This window comes from Zalophus californianus, chromosome 7 (genome assembly GCF_009762305.2).
Source record: "Zalophus californianus isolate mZalCal1 chromosome 7, mZalCal1.pri.v2, whole genome shotgun sequence".
Taxonomy (NCBI): Eukaryota; Metazoa; Chordata; class Mammalia; order Carnivora; family Otariidae; genus Zalophus; species Zalophus californianus.
The window spans coordinates 34,100,680-34,124,747 of record NC_045601.1 but is presented as its reverse complement, the minus strand read 5'-3'; positions in this window follow the sequence as shown (position 1 = coordinate 34,124,747).

Below are 24,068 nucleotides of genomic sequence, written 5' to 3'. Positions count from 1 at the left end.
GTCATAGGGTAGCTCTATTTTCAACTTTTTGAGGCACCTCCATCCTGTTTTCCAGAGTGGCTGCACAAGTTCGCATTCCCACCAAATGTGTAAGAGGGTTCCCTTTTCTCTGCAGCCTCACCAACATCTGTCATTTCCTAACTTGTTAATTTTAGCCATTCTGACCAGTGTGAGGTGGTATCTCATTGTGCTTTTGATTTGTATTTTCCTGATGCCGAGTGATTTGGAATATTTTTTCATGTGTCTATTGGCCATTTGGATGTCTTCTTTGGAGAAATGTCTGTTCACGTCTTCTGCCCATTTATCAATGGATTATTTGTTTTTTGGGTGTTGAGTTTGATAAGTTCTTTATAGGTTTTGAATACTAGCCCTTTATCCAATAAGACATTTGCAAATATCTTCTCCCATTCTGTCGGTTGTCTTGGTTTTGTCGACTGTTTCCTTTGCTGTGCAAAAGCTTTTTATCTTAGGAGAACACATTACACATAGGAGCACTGTTGGGCAGTGCTAAGGAGCAGAAAGCAGGATAAAATTAAGCTTCATAATTTTTATCTTAAGACTGGGAGAGATTTATGGACTTTCTGAAGGTTATACAAGCACCTCAAGACATGACCTAAGAATAAAACACAGACTAGTGACTATTCAGATAATTATCAAACCAATTTTTTTCTAATAAAAATAACTCAGTTTAATTTCTAGGTTAATTTAAAATTAATAAAAAGATGTCAGATGAATAGCTCAGAAGATTCCTACCTTCTTAATCTATGATTCAAACAATAGCTTGCTTCTAATAACATCATTCACAAGTGAGGTAAAACTGTGTCCTCTCCATGGCCATAACTCGGAACTATGGCAGAATTATATGTGTCTAAGAAACTTAGGTCAGTATCTTAAGACTTTTTAAAATGCCCTGATGAATAGAAGACAGGGGGTCGGGGGCACTGTGGCAGGGCAGAAGCACTCACACAGGCAATGTCAATTGAAATGATTAAATCAATTTGGTCATGTTTAATTATTCTGTAGTCATTTTGCCACAGATTATCTTTCTAAATTTATTTTCTGGACTTTTTTCATATACCATATAACTGGGAGGCAGCACCGTTTTGAGGAGCACACTGAACAGGGAAACCAGGATTCTTGGCTTGGCTATTAACTAACCCAAAGCTTTGGGATAATTCCCTTGCCGTTTCTGGTCTACAGTTCCTTCATTGTCATGTAGTAACTTATATTTATAATAAGCAAAGACCACTAATGAATGTAGATATGAGCCAGCTTAGCCTATGTGGTGATTAAGGTATTTGACTATGAAGCCTGATTACAGGTTCAAATCCTGGCTGCATACCACTTAACAACCACAGAACTGGGAAATTTGCCTAACCTCTCCGTGTGTCAGTGTCCTTGTCTGTAAAACATGAATAATAATAGCACCTACCCATGACAGTTCACCTGAGAATTCAATAATAGAGTTCTTGCCTGTCCTCTGGTAAGCACCCACTACCTGTTTGCTGTCAATAATACATACTCATCATAACAGGGCAGAAATTTATTACATAAGACTTTCCATTCACTTGGTTTAGGAATCCTTTGGAGATTAATTTTTTTAAAGATTTTATTTATTTATTCGAGAGAGAGAGAATGAGAGATAGCACGAGAGGGAAGAGTGTCAGAGGGAGAAGCAGACTCCCCGCCGAGCAGGGAGCCTGATGCGGGACTCGATCCCGGGACTCCAGGATCATGACCTGAGCCGAAAGCAGTTGCTTAACCAACTGAGCCACCCAGGCGCCCTGGAGATTAATCTTTTTATTGCATCTATTTGAGCCCTAGTGTAGTTCAGTGTCTTTCTAGCAGTAATGATTTTGTTTCATGTCTCATGGCTCGATCTCCTTCATTTTCTGAATAACTTTTTTTTCTACTTACAAAGGCCTTCATTTCCTCTTTATCTTCTCGTTTGGGGCCTGCTTTCAGAAAAACACGAAAAGAGCTGTTTGTATTGATGATTTAATTATATTCAGTTAGCTCTTAAAATATGCTGCAAACGTCATGAGAGCCTCAAATTTGTACCTTGGTTTTTCAAAGTTATTTTGAGTCACATCAGTCATTCTGTTGAATAAAAATTCAGATGAGGCAATCTACTACCGTGTTGAAATTTATCATTGTGTGTCTCCATTTGGTCCTCCTTTTAGGGAGCTTAGTTATTAGAGAGGCAGATAAACCTCATTACAACGTGATTTACCCTGGAGAGGACCTTCAGCTGTTCCCAGAGGTCAATTGGACTAACAAGCAAGGCTTTCATGTAAAGAGAATTTTTATTACTGTAAAAAGAATTTTTATTAGTATCCAAAATTTAATACCACATATTCAATTACTTTAGTTCTCATGTGATAAAATCAAAATTAAATAAGCGATCAACATAAATTCAGATATGGCCTTGCACAGGCTATAGTATTTTAATGGTGGAAGTGTCTTCCATATCAAGAGGAAATATGTTAAAGCATATTAAAAAGCTCCATTATTTCAGTTCATGAAAGGGTGACAAGTAATAAAATAGATGCAAAAGAAATCTATCTATCATCTATCTATCATACCAGAGACACAAAGATAATCAATCACTATCCCAAATTTGTGATGTTTTAGGAAGTTGCAGTTTTTCTTGGATTTATATCAACAAGATAAACAAACAAAACAATTCTTGAAAAAATCAATCCTCCTTGCCCCCACTTTTTAGAGAAGAGATTTTTTTCTTCAAAATATTGTGATGCTCATTTTTTAAGATGAGTTATTGAACTGGTTGCAATTTATGGTTATTTGCTTCAAACCAAATGTAAAAAGGGGTGACTTTGTGTATTTTAGCTCCCTTTTTAACATACCTAATTAAACTTGGGGATTATTTTAAATTTCAGATTTAAAACACACAATGTAAGGGAAATCAGAGCAATAACTAAATTTTAACATCAAACAGTCTGATGAGGATAGCACCTCATCAATTTGAAGTGTTTTCTAAATATGCAAAGTGACTGGAAGCCATAAATTAACTTTCAATCCCAATTTTTTATAGTAAAGCGTTTCTGAACTTCCCGCAATAAAGGGGTTTGTCTGAAGAACGAGCGATGTCTCCATTTCATTATATATTCTAATTCTTAATCATGTCTGACCATCCTAAAACCAGGTGCTTGGGCCATGTTATTTTACTGACGCACATTATTACCTTTCTTTTTGCTGAGAGCCATTTCAAGAAATACTAGTATGAAAGGCCATTTCTGAAAGTATTGCTGGCCTTCTCTCCTACTGCCTCTTCACACAGGGAAAGCTATTCTCCCTCAGGCACCTATTTCTCCCCCTCTCAAGAAAATGAGATCTTTATTTCTTTTTTTGCTTTGTCTTCCTGGAAGCTCAGAGCCAAAGCTGTTTTCAAAATAGAACAGCTCTGTTGGATTTTAGGACATGCTTACGTGTGTTTTCACATCATGTTCTTTTTTTCATCTCCTGGACCCGTTTTTTACTTTAGTATTTATAATTCCTAATTTCCTCTAAATATTTGCTGTATGCTGCTTTAAATTCTTTGAGGAAAAAGGTCATGGCTGGATAGCTAGCTAGCTAGCTATGATTGATAGATCTGAGGAACATGAGAGGAATCCTAGTTGGCTGAGGTTTATAAATAAGGAGGGAATGGGTTATTAAAAGTATTATTTTATGCAGATGGCAAAAGTATACATTTGTCAGTGAAAATGCAGACAAGTTAAAAACGAAAATAAAATTCCCACCATGTCACCTGCTAGAGACATCTGCTGCTAATATTTTGGTGTAGTTCTCCTCAGTATTTGGTCTCCACACAGGATATGCAGCAGATGAGCACTCACTCTGGGCAAGCTCTCGACCTAGGCAGTTCACATACAACATCACATCATCCTCACATCTCGGGGGCAGGTACTACCTTCCTCCCACCAACCATGAGTGAAGAAACTGAGACACAGAGAGACTATATAATTGGCTCAGAGTTAATTATATTAACATTCCAGTTTGGGTCCAAGCAGACTAACCTGGAAGTGTGTGCCTCACCACTGCTCTGTGTTGTCATTGAGAACAGGTGTCATTTTTATTAAAAATCTTTCTAAGTTCAGGGGTACTTGGATGATGCAGTCAGTTAAGCATCAAACTCTTGATTTCAGCTCAGGCCTGGATCTCAGGGTTGTGCATTCAAGCCCTGCATTGAGCTCCATGGTGGGTGTGAAGCCTACTTAAAAAAAAAAAAGAAAATCCTTCCAAGTTCAGTGTACTGAGCCTCCTTCGATGCACTTGATTAGTTGCAAGCTCAGTTTTTCCCGAGATGAACCTTATGACATGGTCCCTCTTCCAGGGAGGGACCTGGAGGTCCCTCCCTGGAGGATTCAGCATGATGCGTTATTGCGCATACTCAGAGTCCCTGCCATCAGCTTTGCTCTATACTCTAAGGTTACCAGGACTTACTCCCTCATTATGTATTACTGCTTATATTGATGCCCAGTTGCTAGAAGTTTCTGGACCACTGATTCTATAGTGCTCACTTAGCTGACACTGACTTCTTCCAGTCTGGGGAAATATATATTCACTTCATATGACAGACAAGGGTTAATAACTTTAAAAAACAAAAAGCACTTGGTAATCAATAAGAAAAAAAAAAACCTCACTAGAAAAATTGATAAAGGATAAAAGTCATAAAATAAAAGGTAGTTTTTAGAAAATACTACTGTTCAATAAGCATATAAAAATATGCCCAGTCTCACTTTGATTTTTTAAATAGTGAGAAACCAAGCTCAGCTTCCTCCCTCCCCTATTGATAAATTGGCAAGCAAAATGGTGTAAGGGAAATAAGCATTCTCATAAACTGGTAATAAGAGAAACATTGGTGCAAACTTTTGTGAAATAATTTGGCATTGCTTATTAAATATTTAAAGGATTTGCCTTTTGATCTTGCAACATCACTGCTAAGCACTTATGCTGAGACTATATTGCACATTTACACAGAGATAGATGATAAATTATTTTTGTAACAATTTGTATAATAAAAATCCGAAAACAACCTAACTACTTATATGTAGATTAGATTTATAGATTGTGTTCATTTATACAGTTAAATATTGCTCAATTGTTAAGAAGGATGAGATCGATTGATCTATCTATCTATCTATCTATCTATCTATCTATCTATCTATCTATCTATAAACCAAGTTTTATATACACTATTCATGCCAAGCAGCAGCTTAGCTTAGTGATCAGGAGTAGCTTCCAGAACCTTAGTGCAGATTATGGAACCATACTGGGTTTGAATTCTGGCCCCACCACTTAGAGCTGGGATTTTCTATAACAAGTATTGTGATCTCTGTATGACTCACTTTGCTTATCTGCAAAGCAGACACAAGAACAATCCCCATCTCACAGGTTGTAATGAGGATTAAACAATGCAGTGTTTGCAAAGTGCTTGGAGGAGGGCTTGGCCCTTAGAGAGTAGAGAGCATTATATCATTTTTTTGAAATAAAATAAATACTGATATGGAAAGTTGTTTAAAGTACATGAAGTAGAAAGTGAAATGACACAGAACAGTATAATTCCATATATCTGAAAAAAATGATGGGGGTGGGTTACATGTTCGCATCAGAATGCAGCATTTCTGGAAACCACAGTGAGAAATGTTGTGTTTACTCCTGTGATATGAACGGGAAGTAGATGATCTCAGAGCCCTTTTATTTTCAACCCCTGTATACTTTGAAGAGCTTCTATTTCTATTTTGTCAGGAAATAAAAGAGACAGCAGCAACAACTCCTGGAAGATTTTGAGAGGCAGCAGGTTGGTTTGCCCCAAGCTCACAAAGGACCTCTGCAGGGGGTTAGGTTGAATGCCACCTGCCAGGCTCATATCATCTTGCCTCTGACTCAGCCAAAATACTGTCTCTCTGTCTCTGTCTCTGTCTCTCTCTCACACACATGCCGCGTGCACACACATGCACACACACACAGAGACTTGGCCAAAATATTATCTCTTTCTCTCTCACACACACACATTCACACACACTCACGTGTGTAAACTCACACAAAAGCACACATGTGCACATGTGTTACAAAATTAGGATCATGAAATAAATACAATTTTTGTTCCCATTTTTAATTAATGATATTAAATTTTCTTCAAAAATAGGATTTTAGCAACTGCACAATGTTCTACCACTTATGTGTACCACATCCTATCCTGAAAAGTTTTAAGGGACTAAATGAGCCTTGTTGAGCAGAGAGTCAAGTCAGGGTGTCCTGTGACCTGCACCATGTGTCCACACAGCCTTCTTTTTTCATTTTTTTACTGTCCTGTGACATTTCCTTCCTCATCATTATAAAATTGCAGCAAGGATCAGACAAGCTCATTCACTTTAAGGCACAAATGACTAGTATGGTGGAAAAAAAAACTGATACTGGTAGGAAAAAAAAACCACAACTCTGCATTTTAACAAGGAACCAACCATTAATCTGAAGATTTAATTTCAGTGGTAGATTTTCAGTAATCAGCAAGAAGAGTAAGGGAAGGATTGAGTGGAATGGAGGAATATTTAGAGCTGCCATTTGCAGTTTGGACTCAGTAAATGTTGGCTGAATTGGAATATTTGGAGGTTGGTTGAAACAGACCTTCAATATGTCTTCCCTTTATTGTTGCAAATCACTACAGCATACAAACCATAGGAAGTCAAACAAGTCACAACAATAACAGGAAACAACAGACTTCTGGAGTATAAAATACTAGTTTTCCAATTTCGTCCACTCATGCTTTCTAGCTTTGTTATAACCTTGGGCAAGTTTACTCAACTTCTCTGTGCCTCACTTTTATCTACACACAATGATCTACCCGACAAAGATACCGTGAGAAGCTCTTTCTCACAATGCAATTCTATGTCTCTTGCTCTCATCCTTTCCTACCCTCAACTCACAGGGAAGCTTGGATGTCAGCAGAGACAGCACTTCAAACCCTTGACAATGAACATGAATTCAAGTCTTGCTTTTAACACATACCCCCTAGGTGGGCAACTTAACTTTGCTTTGCTAATCCATATAAATAGGCTAAAATATATAAATTTATGGTTTAACTTCATTGAATGTTCATACCTATTGTGCCTACTGCCTGACACTTTTATCATCATCAGGAAGAGAGGCAGAAAGATAAAAATATATCTGACATTTTTGAGAACATAATATGAGTTAGGTTCTTTGGTTGATTACTCCCTTTAATCTGCAAAATAGCTGTTTAAGTTAGATACTTTACACATAGAAAGATAAAAGTTTAGAGCTTGCCCAAATGCACACACCTCAGGAGTAGCATAGCTGGAATTAAAATTCTAAAGCTTCTATTTGCTTCATGCTGCCTATGTGATCTTCAGAGGTCTGTAGAGGCTCATACAAATTAAGTATTACTATTATCATATTACTAAAAAGGTTATAAAACCAAAAGAGCATGAGTCACCCAAACGGGGTGACTCACCAACATCTCTATTGTGAGAACTTTTTGTTCTGGAAATCCTCCCTCAATATGGAAAGGACTAATTTATGATGAAGTGTTTCATAAAATAAAATCATGATATGTCAATGACTATAACTGCATATGCCAGCAACAGCTGGATTTTTCGACACAGATGATTAACTTTCTTAGAAGTGTATAAAGTATATTTTATATAGGTATTTATATATGGATATTACATATATAGGATTATATGTATATGCATTATATGTCATACATATATACACATATATTTACATATATTTATATACATATACATATGGTTGGACTTTTACTTTATAGCTAAGATTTTTGTCAAGTAAGCTGTATATCTTCCAGCTGCTTTCCTGGAGAATCATCTTGGCATTATATCCGTTCACATTATTTTGCCTTCCCGTTCATGTTATCACCATGGAAACCAAGGAAGCACATCTTACACACCTGTCTCCTCTTCCCCCTTGAATGTGGTCAAATGTCTTAGCATCCATTCAACAAACATTTCTGAGCTCCTTTCCCATGCCAGTTGCTGTGCCAGCCAGGGCAAGGGGAAGCACCACCCATGCGGACATGAAGTCACTTTCTGCTCCAGGCACTCACAGTTTAATGAGATGAAACACGTTTGGGGTGGGGTGATGGTGCCGCAGAGAGAACTGCAATGGTGGGAAAGTGAAGAACAGAAAGTCCTTTCTGAAGATGGTATCAGTGGGCAGGGTTAGTGATTATTTTTTGAGAAAGGATGAGAAGGCTGTTCAGGAAGTATAGAGAAGATACTAAAAGAATGTAAGTTTTAAAAGGGTTTCAGGCCACATGGCTTTGTGGCTTTCTTTGGTGGGCTTTAGCAGGACAGAGATTAGAAAACAAGCCTCACCTTCAGGGAGAGAAACCAGGGCATGGAGGCATCTTTCCCATCTTGATATTGACGCCCCCCCCACCCCATCGCCATGCTACTGAAAATATGTCAACATGCAAGAATAGCTTATCCCAAGCCATGTAGCCAGACCCCCCCAAGTAAGAATTATCACATAGCCTTTTTTACCTCATATGTGCCCTGGGCCCTGAGCTACGTGGTGATCAGCGGGGGGCCTGTTGTTCCAGTCAGATGGAGGGGGCAGTCAACTCTGCCTGCCATTTGCTAGAGTTGTGGCCTCTGCTGGTTTGCTTGAATTGTCTAATCTTTGCCTTTTGCATCGCTGTAATGGAGATATTAATACTTATCTCACAGGATGTGTGTGTGTGTGTGTGTGTGTGTGTGTGTGTGTGTGTGTGTGTGTGTGTGGTGAAAATTAAAGAAAAAATATATGTAAAGCATTTAGCCTAGTGTCTGGCATATGGCAAATGGTCAAAATTATATTTAATATTGTTTTGCTTCCACACACATATGATTTTCCTCCCTGATCTTTTCCTAATATCCATGGCTTCTCATTTTCTTTCCTTTTCTATAGCATTACCCCACTTGTGTTTTAAACTGCCTCTTGACTTCCTCACACTGGCCAGATCCACATGTCTCTTAGCCTGGTACAGCTTTGGTCCCTACCCTAATAAGCTAGCTTTGTGGGCTGGGTTTGCCCTGTTCCCCCATCCTAGTACGAAAACCTGTTCTCAGGCCTTATGTATATCCCTACTCTGGAATACTCCATGGCTTTAAAAAAAAAAACAAGATATGTAATGTGAATATACTGACGAGGGAGAGGGTTCCGAGATCTATTACTGAATGGAAAAAGTGAGGTACAGTTCAGGATGCATGATATTTCATTTTTGAAATAAAATCTACTTCTTTATTGTTTAAAATACTTTAATAAGCATCTACTACTTTTACCATGTGTATGGGTATTTTTAAAGAAATCAGGATAGGTTATAGGCATTGCAAAGACTCTGGTGAGATAGAAAATGCAGATTAAAATAGAGTGATGGTGATAGGGAGTCGCCTGAACTGGTGTTTTCCCAAATGCTTGTGGAAGGCAAACTTGGCAGATGTTAATGGCTTTCTTTTACAGATACAAAGATGACCCTAGTCAAGTAAGTCAGAGAAACACGAAGTTAGGTGAAGTCAACAGGTTCATTTGCTTAGCGCAGGAAATCTCTGAGGCTATAACGTGTTTGTGTTTCCTGTGTCTGCAAACTGAAGAGTAGATGGGTCTTGACAGTACCATCTTTTTCTAGGGAACAAGCCCAGCATTGGTGTTCCATGGGAGAAGGAACTTCCCAAATTTGAGAAATGCTGATCTAAACTACTTCTCTCCTTAAATATCTGTTTTTATCATTGTTCTCTTTTATTCTCTTCCCACTTACACCCCACCAAGTATTTGTATCAGACTGTTACACTTAAGCTCAAAACTTTGTCCATTTAATAACTATATTAAAAATCTCAATGCCCAGGGGCACCTGGGTGGCTCAGTTGGTTAAGCGACTGCATTCGGCTCAGGTCATGATCCTGGAGTCCTGGGATCGAGTCCCACATCGGGCTCCCTGCTCAGCAGGGAGTCTGCTTCTCCCTCTGACCCTCTTCCCTCTCGTGCTCTCTATCTCTCATTCTCTCTCTCTCAAATAAATAAATAAAATCAAAAAAAAAAATCTCAATGCCCAGTGAAACTGAAATATAAATAACTTCAGGACATTTACAATGAGCTCCAAACAAAACTCATCCAGCTAACATAAGTTACCTCCTCTCGCTGAGAGAAATATTTCCTTTGTTTGGAGAGAAATTTTTGCTTTTTTAAAAAATCACTTTTACATTCGATTCTTAAATTTGGCACAATCATCATTATTGTTTGGGCCTTGTGTTCAGAGACTGAGCTGACCTTCATCAGCAGTGAGGCCTCAGTTTGAAGGACATCCTCATCATGGGTCCTCACAAGGCCCTTTCTCATGAGGTTGGTTATTAATTTGCTCCTTCACTTGTTCCTTTTTATGTCCATCCCCCAATTCCATCTCCCTCATCCAACCATTCTGACGTATTTAAATACATTAAATACAAATTGGGGGATTTTACATTTGTGTAAAATGTGGATTGTTTTATATTCAGTATTTTATTTTTTTAAAGATTTTGTTTATTTATTTTAACAGAGAGAGAGACAGGGAGAGAGGGAACACAAGCAGGGGGAGCAGGAGAGGGAGAAGCAGGCTTCCCACGGAGCAGGGAGCCCGACGTGGGGCTCGATCCCAGGACCCTGGGATCATGACCTGAGCCCAAGGCAGATGCTTAACTGACTGAACCACCAGGTACCCCTATATTCAGTATTTTAATTTACAGAATGGCATTATGTCGCATAATTTCTTTCTGTTTTAACTTTTCCACTGTGCACTATGTTTTTAAGATTCGCTATGTTGCTGAATACACATAGCTGTTATTTTTAACTGCTGCATAGTAGTTCACGAGGAAAATTCATTCATTTTGCTCTATTCACTTCCCCAGTGATAGACATCTCAAAATCTTCCAGCTTCCTACCTCTGCAAACAGGACTGTGATGATCATCTTGTATGTCCCTTAAAGGACCCGTGTGAGATTTTGGAGTGTATACCAAGGAGGAGGTATATACTGGGTCATAGGATAAGCATATTCTTAAGTGTTGTCATATTGCTGGAGCCTGAATGACTGCACTTGTCTACATTCCTACCAGTAATGTGTGAGGTTTTATATGATACCACATTCTCTTTTATTTTTTACTTATTTATTTTTTTAGTAATCTCTCCCCCCAACATGGGGCCCTAACTAATGGCCCAGAGATCTAGAGTCACATGCACTTCTGACTGAGCCAGCCAGGCGCCTCTGATACCACATTCTAGCCAAAATTTTTCATTAGCCAGATTCTAATTTTTGCAAGTCTAATTAATACCTCACCTTTATTTGCAATTTTGTGAGAATTACTCCAACCCTGCTGCCCAGGACTTGATGAGATTTTTGACTGTATTAAATAGTCAAATAGGAACAACCATGAAATTCTTTGAGTCACACAGGCCCAAATGTGCATATGATAAATCAATGAAGGTTGCAACTGTGTGTGTATATTTTGCTAAGCAATACTGAATGAAAAACAGAAAGCCACCATATCCAAAGCACATCCTAGTATTATTTGCTAAAAATTGAAATGTTCGTTTTATCATTCTCTACATTCTTCTCGTAACAGGAAATGACTTCTGAATATACTGCCTCATCTGTCATTGTCAAGGATTAAATATGAACCAAATTTGCAAGGTATTTTTTTTAAGTTTGCTAGAGCAGAATAATGTGATTGTCAACACTTTTAAACATTTTATGACTTTGGAATCTTTCCTTAAAAAAAAACACATTATCAAACTAATTAAAATTGGTCATGAATATTAATGTTTGAGTTGAAAACAACTGCCACTAGGTGGCAAACAATCTACACATAGAATTATACAAAAGAGAAAATTATAAATACACTATCATATATGCATATTATGCTAGACAGTGAATATTTATATAGTTAATACAGTATCTTTTATGTATTGTTAATAATATCATCACTGGAAACAAGCATATGGTGCAAAGAGTAACAAATATTCTTGGTGAAAAATTAAGTGAGAACAATTTTTTCTTAAGAGAATGAGAATAGCAGACATTTAGCCTTACATCTAACATTTGTCCTTAATGTAGAACTGGTACATGGACATTTATTATTTATCTCATCTATGCTTTCCAAGTAAGTCCTCTCCCTGTGGTTGAAGATACATTGATGATGAAACACCATAGCCCTGAGTGACCTTGAACTTGTCCTAGGGCCTCTTGTTTGGTTTCAAGGATTCTATATAGTTTTCAGTTTTTATACCACGTTGCATGTAGGAGAGGAGTACTATTGGGATTTTCCTTTCACCATTTGATTCAACCATCTTGGAAATGGGGAAAATAGGATGTTATGGTGAAGAAGGCAGACTCTGGCGCTAGATTGCCATGTTTGAAACTACTGACAAGTTGTATAACTATGGTAGATTGCATTATTCTTCTCAAATAATAATTTTCTCTTCTTATGAGAGGATGATATGTTTCTTATCCTATTGCTGTTAGGCATGACCATGTGTGTGCTCTGGTCAGTGGTATGTGAGGAAACACAGTGTATACCATACCTAGCAAGCAGCCGGCTTTAAGAATTGTTATAGGTTCCCATCATCTTTCTTGCTCTTTCCCTCTACCAAGAAAATGGTGTGTACCTACTAAGAGTTAGCTACTTCTTCAGCCTAGGGTCTGGAATGAGAAGAGTCGTAAAGAAGAGCTAGAGAAAATGACATGCAAGGACCAAAATATAATATGTGCAAAAAATAAGTATGCATTGTTATAAGCTATTGGAATTTTGAGGTTAGTTTGTTTTTTGTTTTTTGTTTTTTTTTTTTAATCGCAAAATTACCTACTGAAAACTGACTATTACAATGATTTTGGGCTTCAGTTTCTTCACCTATAAAAGGGAGCTGATAATATTTTTCATCTCATAGGCCTTGTGGGGGATTGAATGAGCCAATACATATAAAGAATAGAAAATAATACATTGCATCAGAGTGAATAGATATCTTTATTAAAATAGTCTAAATGTATATGCAATAAGAGCTCTCATTTATTGAATGACATACTCTAGGAATGTTTTACTCATGATTTTATTTAATCATACAATATCTTTCTAAAGTTTTGACATTCCTTTTTTTTAAGATTTTATTTATTTATTTTAGAAAGACAGAGCACATGTGAGTGGGGGTTTTGGGGGTAGCGGCAGAAGGGGTTGAGCAGAGGCAGAGGGAGAGAGACAAGCCCAGACTCTGTGCTGAGCATGGAGCCTGATGTGGGGCTCAATCTCACGACCCTAAGATCATGACCCGAGGCGAAACCAAGAGTTGGATGCTTAACTGGCTGAGCCACCCAGGTACCCCTAAAGTATTGACATTCTTATTTTATAGAAGAGGAAACTGAGACTCAGAAAGACCTCTTAATCCAGTGATTATCCATTCATTTGTGGCTAAGGACTAATTTTTGGGTGTGTTTTTCCCCAGTCACAGAATTATATTTTTGGAAAGTATAATAAAAATGAGTTATTAGAAAATGTAATGAAATTAGCAAATTTAAAAAGTCATACAAAATAGAATTCCAACTTTTACTAATAGATTCAATAAATATAAAATTACATTTTAATTAATATCATTAAAACAAATGGAACATTTTTATAAATTACAAAAACTAGCCACATTGCTCAGTGAAAATATGCATATAAATGGCTAATATGGAAAATCATTATTTTACTCCTGATTCTTATCATTTCATACTTGTAAATTAACAAAGATGAATGAAAAGCAATTTCCCAAATTAAACACTTATATACATACTTTAGACTACACACAGTTTCTAATACAACAAATAAGCTTGCTCCTTATTTGTTAGCTCATATAACCTACTTTTGTTTTAATAACACTCAGAGTAGAGTCCCAAGTCTCACAGACCTGTGTGGATGGGAATGGAAGAAGAGATATTGAGGCAATTTCAGGATATTTATTTTTAACTTCAATCAAAAATGAAGCAAATGATGCAGTATATTTAGAATTTGTGTTTCGTCAGAAGCCAAATCCAACAATTTATCCTGTAGAGTTATGGTAGTTCCTCTGCCCCTTATCTACAGTTTGCTTCCAGCGGATTCAGTCACCCGGTCAACCGCTGTCCAGGACCAGATGATCTCCCATCTGACGAATCGTCAGAAGGTCAATAGAAGCCTAATGCTGTGTCACAATGCCTACATCATTCTGATGAACCGCTGGAAGGTCAATAGATGCCCAACACTACCTCACTATATCTATGTCATTCATCTCCCTCCAGGTCCTCACGTGGGCCTTTTATCATCTCGCGTCATCAAAAGAAGGGTGAGGACTGTCCACTACGGTATTTCGAGAGACAGTGAGAGAGACCACATTCACATAACTTATATTACAGTATGTTGTTGTGATTGTTCTACTTTATTATTAGTTATTATTGTTAATCTCTTACTGTGCCTACTTTACAAATTAGTTTTATCATAGATAGGTATATGTATGAGAATAAACATACTATATATAGAGTTCAGTACTATCTGTGGTTTCAGGCATCTGCTGGGGGTCTTGAAACCTCTCCCCCACAAATAAGGGTGGGACTATGATAGAGTTGAATTTAAACTATTTTTTAATGAAATAAAAAAAATTCTACGTTTAACACTTATGGATTGCAGTTGACAAACTAATCTGAAATTACTATGTCATAACCAGGTCCTCCTGTGCACAATGAGTAGGCATCTTTGAGTTGATGTAGTGTGAATCCATGTAAGATTCATCATGTGACTTCAAGAACTAAACTGTTCTGTACTTTCTTCACAAGATTCAGCAACACTCTTAAGAAACTGAGCATATTATGTTAACCATACTGGAGTTAAAATAAAAGCTTTATAAAAAAACCAAACCAACAAATAAAAAAGAGACTGAGCATATTGATCACCCTCAAATGTTTTCTCCTATCTTTTTAAAAATTTTCATTCTATTTGTGTTTTTATTTCATTTTTAAAAATTGAGATATAATAGACAGCATTTTATTAGTTTCATGTATAGTGCATAATGATTTGATATTTGTATATATGATGAAATGATCACCACAATAAGTCTAGGTAACATCCATTGCCATACATAGTTACAATTCTTTGTGATGAGAACTTCTAAGATCTACTCTCCTAGTAACTTTAAAATATACAATACAGTATTATTAACTATAATCACCATACTGTACATTATCCTTTCAAATATTTTAAAATTGTTTTATTATATTGGATATTATAAGTTTTTTAAAAAATGCAAAGAATATCCATATATTGAGAACATTGGCATTTTAAAATAAAACAGTTACTTTGTTCTTTTAATTTTATTCAATATAATTTTTTATCAAAGCAATTTCATCTACCCATATAAATGTAAAAAAATATAAACAAGCTCTTTCTTAAAATATAAGACATTTTATTTTATTTTTCTTAAATTACTTTATTTCTTTTCTTTTTTTTTTTAAAGTAGACTCCACACCAGACATGGGGTTCAAACTCACAACCTGGCAATCAAGAGTCACATGCTCGCCACTCTGGAAAACAGTAAGGAGGTTCCTCAAAAAGTTAAAAATAGGACTACCCTACAATTCAACAATTGCACTACCAAGTATTTACCCAAAGGATACAAAAACACTGACTTGAAGGGACACGTGCACCCCAATGTTTATAGCAGCATTATCAGCAATAGCCAAATTATGGAAAGAGCCCAAATGTCCACCTACTAATGAATGGATAAGGAATATGTGGGGTGTGTGCATGTGTGTATATATTTATATATATTTATATATTTATATATATATATATGCATATATATTTACATATATATATAAAGTGGAATTTATATACTATATATATGCATATATGTATATAACAGAATATTTTATGTTTATATTTAAACAAAGATATATATATAACAGAATATTACTCAACCATAAAAAAGAATGAAATATTACCACTTGCAACAACAGGGTTGTAGCTAGAGTGTATTATGCTAAACAAACTAAGTCAGGCAGAGAAAGACAAATACCATATGATTTCACTTATAAGTGGAATTTAAGAAATAAAACAGATGAACATACGGGAAAAAAAGAGAGAGAGGGGAACCATAAAACACACTTAACTATAGGGAACAAACTGAGGGTTGCTGGAAAGAGGGTAGGTGGGGGATGGGCTAAAGGGAGGATGGGTATTAAGGAAGACCCCTGTGATGAGCACTGGGTGTTGTATGTAAGTGATGAGTCACAAAATTCTGCTCCCAAAACAAATTTTACACTATATGTTAACCAACTGGAATTTAAATAAAAACTTGAAACCATAAATCCATAAATAAATAAATAAATAAATAAACAAAATCATTCAGTTCTTAAAACAAAAGAGTCACATACTCTACTGACGGAGCCAGTCAGGCACATTTATATCTTTCTTTTTTCTCTTTCAAAACGTATTTCTAATTCCTGAGGATTTCAACATATATATTTATGATGCATTATTTGTGCTTGAAAATCTTGTATTATTCTCTAACACTTTATGCCTATAACTTAAATTTTAAAATTCTATGACCAGAAGCTTTGTTAAAAATTCCACCTGGAATGAGCCGTTATTATGATTTTTAGTGTACAATTGATCCAAACAGCATTTATTATAAACCTTGATAAATATGCATTAAACATAAATTTTTTGGAAATACATCTTTTAATGAGATAAATGAGACGGTATCTATGTATGAATATTACTTATTATTAAAATAAAAAATATATTTCCAGTTTTCATTGTTATAGATGTAAGCACTGAGAAACACAGTTTGCCTGAATAAGCAGATGGAACTGGAAAAGAATTTGTTATGGCCCTGTTATTCAGTACTTTGAATGCCTTTTGTGTTATATAACAAAAATCCATAGTGCTCTTTCATCAAAAAATAGTTTATAATGATCTATTGGTTAAGAACTCAGATTCTCGGGCTCCTGGGTGGCTCAGTCGGTTAAGCGACTGCCTTCGGCTCAGGTCATGATCCCAGGGTCCTGGGATCGAGTCCCACATCGGGCTCCCCCTGCTCTGCGGGGAGCCTGCTTCTCCCTCTGCCTCTGCCTGCCATTCTGCCTGCTTGTGCTCTCTCTCTGTGTCAAATGAATAAAATCTTTAAAAAAAAAAAAAGACTCAGATTCTCATTGAAATCTGATTTCTAAAAAACTAAAAGCGAACCTCTCATTTAGAAGGATTTGCTAACCAATCATTTGAATTATTCACCTTCTCAGCACCACCACCAAAATTTGAAATTGTCCTCTTTCTTTTTTATGGTTGAAGTTTTTTTCAACCAAGGAAAATATAATACAGTCCAATTCAGTTCAGGATAGGTGGGTCATGGGGGATTATAAAAGGAGCCTGGAAAATGGGAAAGCACAGAAAAACATTTTAGCAGTTTTAAGGGAGCATATGTATAAAGTTGAAGATCTGGAAATTGATTTCCTTAAAATCACAGGAGTTTATATAGGCCTTCGAAAGTTTCCAGGTGCTCCCTGGTGTACACAACCCCAATTTGAAGATTACTGCTTTTTTTGTCAAGAGAGTCTTCTTTCCTGAGATAGATGAAGGGGGCTTTGCTTTATAAGTTTATCAAAGTCCACTTCCGAGTCAATAGACTTAATATCATTATTTTACAAGTTGCTCTTTTGAGACAGAATGGACAACTCATTAGTTACTGTGTGTAAAAAGAAAGTTCTTGGCTAAATGATCATGGTCATGGTCTTGCCAAAGGAGAAAGCCATCTTTAGTTCTAAAATGACCTTTCCTGCAATGCTGTTTAATCAGAGCAAACTCTTCTCTAGATTGTAGGGACACTGAACCACACAAAACCAGGTGGAAAGATATTGAGAAAGCCTTCTCTGAAATCTCAGGCTTGACTAAGTTCCCCTGTTCTGGGTATCCATAACTCTCTCTTCAAACCTTTATCTAACAAAAAGATATTAAAATCATTTTCTCATTATCTGTTTTCCCCACCAAATTGTGAAGTCCTTGAGGTGAAAGGATGTCATATTCATTTTTGAACCCCCAATTCCTGCACAGTACTTGTTATATAGAGGTTTTCAATAAATATATATTGAAAAGAACTTCACTGAATGAGGTAGAAATAATTATATTTGCATAGTATGATGTGAGAGATACAGATAAAACTTTTCTGCCCTGAAATAGTAACTCTACCAGTTATTCGTAATTCCTTTGATAAAGCCTTTTGCATCTCCTGGAATCCTAATGCTAAAAAATGAAATATGACAAAGATTTAGCTGGGAAAATAATACCAGAGAAGACAGAAATTACTCCCTACAGTGGGAACAATCTCAGCAACATCGTGGAGAGAGAATGTTCTAGGAGAACAAAGAGCTGGACACACCCATGATCCCCAGGGTCAGATATGAGATTTGGGATTTGAGCCTAAGGATAATAAATAGACATTAGAGAATAATAAGCAGAATATTGACATGATCTGATTTGGTTATTAGAAGATTACTCTGCCATACATCTTTTCCTGGTAAAAAGCCAAGCTGGGCTAATTATACAACTCTCCCACTAAAAACAGTCAAAACTTCTGGAAAAAATTATTTTTAAAAATGTCTTTAAAACACTAAAAAGACAATAAAGGGGTAAAGAACCTCCAGGCCAAAACCAAATAAAAAAATGGGAATCCTGAATGTTCAAGGAACCCAATGAATTCCAAGTGGGATAAATTAAAAGAAGCCCATAGTTAGATATATCCTGGTGAAGCTGTAGAGCACCAAAAAACAAGGAAAAACAATTCTTAAAGCAATCAGAAAAATTAACACATACTAGTTTTCTTAGGGTTGCCATAACAAATTGCCACAAAATGGGTGGCTTAAAACAATAGAAATTTAATCTCTCATATTTTGGAGACCAGAAGTCTGAAATCAATGTGTTGGCAGGATTGATTCCTCCTGGGAGCACCACTGGAGAATCTGTTCCCTACCTCTCTCCTAGCTTCTGGTGGTTGCTGGCAGTCCTTGGCATTCCTTGGCTTGCAGCTGCATCACTCCTATCCTTGCCTCCTACTTCACATGACATGCTCCTGTCTGTGTCTCCATGTGTCCTCTCCTCTTTTTCTAAGGACAAAAGACATTCAATTTTGGGTCTACCCTAAATCCAGGATGATTTCGTCTTGAGATTCTGAATTTATTACATCTGCAAAGACCATACTTCCAAATAAGGTCACATTCTGAGGTTCTGGATAGACAGATTTTGAGAGCCACCATTCAAACCAATACAGTTAGGTTACCTTCAAAAGAGAAATAGTAGACTGATTTTCCTACAGTAATAATAGAAGCTAAAAAATATGAAATTATATTTTCAATATGCTGAAAGTGATTTTCAACCTAAGCCCATTGAAAATATATTTGAAGAACAAAGGCAAAATAGAGTCATTTTCAGACAAATGCTGGGCAAATTTGCTACCAGTAGACATTTGCTAAAGAAAATTCTGAAGGGTATACTTTAGGCAGAAGGAAAATAGGCCTAGGTACTGAAAAGAATGAAGAATGTAGAGAAAGGTAAATATGTAAGTCTATATGAACATTGACAATGTAAAATAATAATGATGATAATAATAGTGGACTTTTTAAAATATAAAAGTAAAAAAAATGACAACTAAAATATGTGAATCAGGATGGGATAAAGTGAGTTAAAATGTTGTAAAGATTGTGGATTGTCTGAAAGGAAAGTAAAAGTAATCATTACTTTTTTTGTTGATTTCAAATACACAGTTTAAAATTTCTCAGGCAACCACCAAAGGAAGAGGAAGAGAGTGAATAAATTCAAAAGAAGTAATTAAAAAGAATGCACAGTGATTTAGACACATACACTCTCACACAATCAATCCCAAGGCAAACAGGGAAAAAGAAAAAGTAAACAGAATAGGCGGGACAAGTAGAAAGTACAAAATAAGATGCTAAATTTGCATTAGGTACACCAGCAGTAATTATATTAAACAAAACTAGACTAAATGAACCAAAGGACAAAGATTGTCAGAAAAATAAAAAATACAACTGCATGATATTATAATGAACATAACTCAGATATATGTATATGAAAGTTTGAAAATTAAAAGATAAAAAAAGAAATACCATGGAAGTACAAATTTTAAAGCAAAATGCATTATTAGAGAAAAGATGATTACTTCATATTTATTATAAAGTTTCACTTGCCAGGACAATATAAGAATTTTGTATTTGTCTTCAACTAATAATAGAACTTCAGACTCCATTTTCAAAACAATAATTAAATGAAATAAAAAGAAAAATCAATAATTATAGCACATGATTTTAATACACTTCTTGATAATTGATAAAAGAAACAAGTAAGTATAAGATTTGAAAAATAAAATTAGTAAAATTGACCTAAGGGACAAATACAAATACTATTGAATACAGTCTTTTTAAGCACAAATGAACCATTTTCAAAAATTGATCATATATGGAGCCATAAACAAATTTCATCACATCTCAAAGGACTATTGAAATAACAGAAAGTGTATTTTTCTAATATTTTCTGATCACACACGATTGAACTAGACATCATTTTTTAAAAAGTATATCTAAAACATTCCCATCCTTATAAATTAAGAAATATACTTCATACCAACCCATGGGTCACTTCTAAGTCTTGTAGAATGTAATTAAACTTGTTCTTAGAAGAAAATTTATAACTGTAAGTGTGTATACTAACAAAATAGGAGCTAAAATTTAATGACCTAAGTGTCTCTTACAAGATGTTGGACACAATCCAGCAAAATAAATTCAAAAAAGGGAGAAGGACAAAAATAATAAAAATAAGAACAGAGATTAATTAAATAGAAAACATACAATAAAGAGGATCAACTTAACCAAAAATTGGTTCTTCAAAACGTTTAAACAGTCAAAATTCTAGTACTACTGAATGTGAATGTGTGTGTGTGTGTGTGTGTGTGTGTGTGTGTGTGTGTGTGTGTGAGAGAGAGAGAGAGAGAGAGAGAGAGAGAGAGAATTCAGAAATTATTACTATCAGGAATAAAGAGGGAGACATTACTAGGTGTTTTAAAGTTAACAAAAAATATTAGAAACAAATTGTACCAATACATTTAACATAGACAAATAGACAATTACTAAGAAAAAATGCATCATACTAAAATTGACTAGAGAAGAAATAGAAAACTTAAATATTTCTCTTATACAGTTCTTCTAAGGAAATTTGAATCAGTAAAGACTCTTCCACATACACACAAAAAAATCCCAGACCCATCTGCTTTTTGTGCTGTTTTATCAAATGTTCAAAGAATAAATCATTTGCATCTTACACATAGTTTTACATATGAAAAAGACCCCCCAAATCAGTTTAGTAGGCTAACATAACCTTCATAGAGAAAACAGATTGGCACACTACCAGAAAGAAAAATTAAAGGTCAATTCAACTCATGAACGTAGTTAGAAAAATCTTTAAAAAGATAATAGATCATAAAGAAGTGAAATTTAACCCACTAAGGTTATATTTATCTGACACCAGGAAATAAATAAATACAATTTATCAGAAGTAACAGATTGAAGGATAATCACATGAGTATTTCAATGGATTAAAAAATGTTTAAGTACATTCAGCAATCATATATATATATATATATATACACAACTTGACAAAATAGTAATAAAAATGGAATTCATTAATCCAGTAGAAGGTATCTACCAAACCCTACAGCAAAAATTTCTAATGATGAAATATTAATATCTTTCTCTTTAAAATTGGGAATGAGATGAGAATGCCTGCTAGCACTACTTTTATGTAACATTTTATTGGAGATCTTAATCAGTACAAGTAGACAAAAAATGAAGATATATGTAAGTATTAGAAAGAACTCACACCACTGTCATTATTTTTGGACAATATAGTTGAGTAAACAGAAAGTCAAAAATAATCTAGATATAATTTATTAAAATTAATAAGAGAATGTAACAAGATTGATGAATAGAATCTAAATATACAAAATCGTATGCTATATAACGACATATCTGCAATAATCAATGAAGTGAAATTAAAAGGTATAATTTAAATAATATAAAACTGTAAGAATTTAGAATTAAATATATTAAAAGATGTGTGCCCTCTCTCCAGCAAATTTATAGAATATTATTGAACACAGTTGCTTGTTGGAAGGAATACCTTCTGGTAACAGTTACAACAATTTTGAGCACAAAATGAAAAATGACATAATAGATTATAATGGATGGCATAAAAAAAGAATCTGTAAGTTCATGCTGATAGCAAAAATGTTAAAAAAGAAGGGTGAGAAGAATGGAAATCTCTTCTTTACAAAAGAACGCCACCTAATTTTAAAAAAATGATGGGATTTCAAGTCACTGTTTTGTAACCTCCATAGTAATAATTGATCATCAATGGATGCCAAAATCATTAGGTGAAAGAGGGAACAGGATATGCATACAATTTTATAATGTCATCCAGTAGGTTATTTATTAATTTCAAAGGAAAAAGGTACCTTTTCAAAGGTGAAATCTGGCAGACATCACCTTAATGAAGAGATCAAACTTGACATCAGCAATAATGAGACACTGAATCAAGTGTGTTCTGAGGTGAACACCGAGGGGAAAACATCACCTCTCCCACAGTACTGCTGCCAAACACCTTAACCAGAATCTAACTGCAAGGAAACAATAACCCATCTAAGTTGAGGATTTATAAAACAATTGGCCCAGGATCTTCAAAAAGTCAAATCCAAAAATGTCAATGTCATGAAAGAAGAAGGAAGAAGTGGAGAATGGACTACCTTAAACTTCATGAGACAAGACACGTGACATTGCATGATCTTAGATGGTTTCTGGGTTTTTCAAAAAACATCCAGGCAGATAGTCTATAGAGTTTGGGGCTTGACCAAAGAAGCAGAGCCATTATGTATGGTTTACTATGGAGGTTAGATCTCATGCAATTCTGGAAGCTAATGGAGTAGTCTATGCAGGCCAATGTCTCTGGGCCTAGCGTTAGGCCAAAAAATTGCTTTAGGCCAGCCAGTCTAGCTGTCAGGAAAGGAAGATGGATGTGGACGACAGCAAAGGCAAACCAGATTCTCAGTCTGTTTCTCACCACCCCAACCTCAGTGTGGTGGGATACCTGCAAGAGAAGGTAACCCGTTCCCCATGGAGCTGCGCATGCACTTGCAGAAGCTGAAGGAGGAGATCTGGCAGGAGCTGGAGGGGCTATGGGCTTAGGAGTTGTCCCAAACCAAGTGAGCTAGCAGAGCACTGACAGTGCCTGGTACCAACACTGACCTTCAAGTGTTACAAAATGGCCGCAGCTTCACATCTACCTTCCAAATCTCATGTAAGTTTCTCTTATGAACAATACTGAATCAGAACCACACAGAAAAGGGAAATCTGAGAAATGTAGTTCATCTTAATAAGTTAAAGTACACAAAGCTACCACAATCTAGTCTTTACCAAGGTGGCATCCATACATTCCTTGTTTCATCATACTTTTCTTACAAATAAAGATGATAATAAAACTATCCTTCTGCCTAACCTGATGCAAATATTCCCTACGCAACAACAACAACAACAAAAATGTGGACTCTTTTCCCAGAAGTTAATGCAAAGCCCATTGTCCATCTTTGGGTGACATTCATACCTCTTCTAACTAAGCCCCACTCCTTCTTTGATATCTTGTAATTTAATACTGAGATGTAAGGTTAATTACTATCAACACATTTTATTTTAGATGGTACAGGAATGGTAGAGGGAAAAAAATTAAAGCAAGGAAGAAGTACTTAAAACTATTATAGTCTTTGTTTTTGCAACCAGTCACATGGTCATAGCTGGTATGTATAATTACCTTCTTCAGGTCCCCATTCTGTCTTCTTCTTGCTCTCAGCAAGAATTTCATGATTCCTTGCCTGGTGGGTGACTCAAACCTTCATTCCTAAAGGGTCCAGCCCATCAGTAGTCCTGCCTGTATTGGGTTGATGTAAT